Genomic DNA, 4,380 nt, shown 5'->3' on the forward strand with positions numbered 1-4,380 from the left:
TAAATGAACTAAAAGTTGAAATTTTCCCCAATAATTATATTGATTAAATAACAAATGTCATATTAATATGTGTCGTATTAATACGAGTTATGGATATTTGGGCATGTAGTATCAGTAAACCATGGTATTGACACATAGTATTGCAACACAGTGTATTTACTTGTTATGTTTATCATTTCATATGACACTTATTTGCACAATATTTTTTAATTAATCAATTTAATTAAAAACATCAAAAAGAGCATAACTATTTTGTAGAATCTCAAATTTTGATTAATGAATATTACTAAGAAGATTATGTTAAATCCATACCATCAACCTAGTAATTATTGATGATTAAATTAAAACTTAGCAAGATGTATTTAAAAATAAACATGATTACAGATGATGTAACGATTTCTATTGAGAGAAAGGTTAATCTACCTATCACAATAACTATTTTATTTCAAAATTTAATGAATATTGGATTTTTTTTCCTCATTGATTATATATATATATATATAAAATTCAAACATTGAATAGAATTTGTAAAGATGGTAAATGTAAATTCTAAACTAGATTGAACTCTTCAGAAAAATTTCAAAAATAAATTGATTTTTGTATTTCAAAATATATTTAAAATAAGAAAAAATAGAAATCTCCACTTAAAATACTAAAAAAAAAGAAATAAAAAAAAAAGGAGAGAAGAAAAATAAAAAGTTAAACTGCATTCTTACTATTATTATGATTCACTGAAAAATAATTAACATTATAAAGAAAATTACACATTGGGTTGGAGAAAAAATCTACAGCTCTCCTCATTGTCACAACCAATGTGTACATTAGACAAATGCAAAGATTTTTGGAGGATTGACATAATATGAATTATCAATACCAATTTTGGTGATTCCAATTATAACAATGACATGGAGAATATTTTTTATTTAACCATATTCCTACATATAATTGTTATTAGAATGAATGCAGTACCCAACCATGGCAAAAGTTAGCAACTTTCAAATTAAAAATGGTAGAATTGTAGATTTCATCATAGTATGCAACCAAATGCTTAAAAATAGTAGAATTGTAAAATGCAACGAAATGCTTAAATATGATTCAATATTTTTAAATCTTAACCACATGATAGAAAATACACACTCAGTTATTTCATTGACATGTTCAAAGCTCTAATTTTTTTTTATTTGAACAATGATTCAGGTTTAAGATATCAAAGAACCAGAAAGCACTGAAAAATTATCATCTATAAATATTCTAGAGAATAATAAAAATTAGGTCAAATCACCCTTATATGAAAATCTTGAATAGAAAATGGTATAAATAATCCAAATTCTTACTTATATGAAATATATAGATTCTCGAATGTTGAGGCAGAGAATGTTGGCTTAAGGGGGCCTGACCTAGGTTCAAAGTTGTTCGCGCCAACCAACAAAATCTTAACTATTGGCCCTTTCGGCAACAACCTGCATAGCGCAGGGTGCAGTCTCACCCGAAGAAGTATTGGGGGATGCTAGAACCAAGTTTTTGCATCCAGAGACCATGTGATAAGTGATCTTAAGCCTTTGTAGCTTAGATATTCCTTTGCATAGATTTGTATCCTTCTATGACTCGCTACTGAAACTCTAAGGAAACGGCTTCTAGACCTTCGCAAAGGTCTGCGATCAGACTTTATAGACTTGTAAGAAGAAAAATGTCCACTTTTGTGCACCAATTAGTAACCCTAGACCTGCTTTCGCGCAGATCTACCCAATTCAACAGAAATCATAATAGATTCAAAATTTGTCTTCGTGAAAAATAGATAACTGCTTAGTTCATGCAACATATTAATGATACGGTACGTTCGTGCAACATTTACGCATTATTCAATAGAAAAAATATCATGGAGCGATAAAATATAACATAAACAGAAATGAGAATAATACTCATAAGCCAGATAATTGTCCCAAAACCAGTCTTTAATAAGCTCAGTGTTCAGTTTACAAACTTCTTTTACCCTGCGCACTCAGCTGTAGACTTACCAAGGCCTCTTGCGCACTTAGCTATAGGAGGCTTCCCCTTTCGCCTAAGTACAAGAAATAGAGCTTTCTTGCCTTAACACTTCCCAAAACAATCTCTATCTTGACTTGTCTGCTACATTTTTTACTGTCCATGACTCAAATATATATAGCTTTTTCAATATAATACCATGGCTCGTGGCCTATGGATGAGTCTCAAGACTGACCTATCACTTACCCAAACAAGGGGTTAAATCCCCTTTGATTCCTACTTAACTGCATGCTCTGCATCCACATTTCGTGGAGACTTTATATTCTTTACAAAATTTGGTTAAACTAACCCCAAAACTAACCTTGGGGACCCTATCCCAACAGAGAATTTCGAGCCTTCAATAGGTTCCTAAGGAACCTGAAACCCTTATTCATAAGCCTTGTCATTGAGAAGAGAGTACCAACTAAGATGTGATCTTCAATCTCCTTCTTGCACCTTAGCTTTGATACCGTGTTGGAAATCGATAAACTTGTATATTATGTTTGACTTTCCTTACTTGATAATTACATGTGATGTTAGTTGGTCTTTTATTACTTCTTTATTTCTTCTTCATTAAGTAATTACCAGAAAAGTGAATATCACAAAGAGACAAAGTACACAAGATATAGGCTCTAATATAGGGAAAAACCCCTCCAAGGGGAAAATGTTAGGTGTGTGTTATATTCTTTCCACAACTAGTCGCACGAGTGGGGGGGTGACAACCACCCCTTGGGCGCAGCAGCCTGAGAAATTTTTTTTGGACCCTATATTAGGTGGGCATACCTACCTATGGTTTTGCACATGGTTTTGGGCAAGATGATTTTCTGCCCATGGTATTTTGTAAATTCGGTCAAGGGAACTATGGTTATGTTCTAATCCAGGGTTAATGGATTGGGGTTTATGAATAATGCTTTGACATGTATATATATGCATTGTAACATTGAAATAAACATAATGAAAATCAATCTAGTAGTCTCAATTTTGGGATCTAGGGGAAAATATCTATGTATTTGTTTTATATTCTCGTCATTTTTTATTTTTTGTTTTTAGAATTCATGTGAAAATAGTTTCTGTATAGGGTTAAAACCTACAAACTCAGAAAGAATGCTTCTCTTCTTATAGAATCAATTCAAAATGAGACTTCCAAGACCCAAGACCAAAGCCAAAAGTTCCTCCCAAGCACCAATCCGTCCCTCAATAATATCTCCTTCAAGCAATATGAACTTTTCCAATGTCAATGAAGATTAAACCTTCTTCTAGTCTACCTCCAATAGGTCATAGCATTCACTTCAGATCTGCACCTTCAACCTAGAATTTTCAGCCTTGCAACAAACAATCAAAAACCCTATATTTTTCACGTGTGGAAAGATTTAAGACCTCCTTCGTCCTTCCTTCCTTCGCTAGGTGATTCTTCTTGGTTTCTAGCCCTTCAGACTTCCTTTTATTTCTTCTTCAATTTCATATCGAACTTGTTGTGAGTACTCCAAATGAGTCAAATGCCTTCTTATTTGTAACCTTTATGTGAGTTTAAATAACCTTCCTTTGAGCCGACTTGTCCTTGTTTTAGGTTGACTTGGTCTTGGAGGATAATTTTTCTTTCTTTACTTAAAAACCATTATTTTCTTTTGTTATAATGAGTCCAAATGGGACTATAATACATGACAAAAATTCTTCTTTGACATAGAAAGTCCTAGAAGCATGAAGAACATGTTTTTACCTAAAATTGAGCATGAAACCCATGCCTTTAACAAATAAAAATTTATTTTTATTTTTATTTTTACATACAAAATATACAATGTCATGTGTTCAAAGGTCATTATAAAGACCAAAACTAGTTATATTATCCAACATTTCAAACTATGGATTAGATAGTAAGCCTTGTTGATGTCAAGCATGATGTATAAGAAGCACTTCAAACTTGCCATTATTACTAAAGCATCAATCCAATCTCTTCTCTTAGTGCCTTCCACAATCCTCATGCACAAAAGACAATTTTTTTTGGCTTTAACTTAGATAGAAATAATCCAAACTTCTTCTAGCTACTTCCTGAGACTCCTCGACCTTTCTATGTTAGAATTGAGACTCCCTTTTAGATTCTAATAGGATTTTGGGCCTAGTCCTGAGGCTATGTTAGTGGGATATGTTGATTAACTATGTTGTAGACAAGAATATATCATTCCTTGAGTCGTGTAGGGTAAGGGGAAGGAAGATAGCAAATTGGAATTTCTATAGGAGTTAGTAATTTGGGTTTTGGGCTATTGAGTGGATAGTGGCTAGAAATGATAGCCAAACTTCCTTGTGGATTCATAACACTAGCTTGATTATGGACTACTATTGAGAGGAATTTAACATTAAAGT

The sequence above is a fragment of the Pinus tabuliformis genome, chromosome 2_1 (assembly GCF_031772625.1).
Source record: "Pinus tabuliformis cultivar Carrire ecotype Pingquan chromosome 2_1, CPIR1, whole genome shotgun sequence".
Taxonomy (NCBI): Eukaryota; Viridiplantae; Streptophyta; class Pinopsida; order Pinales; family Pinaceae; genus Pinus; species Pinus tabuliformis.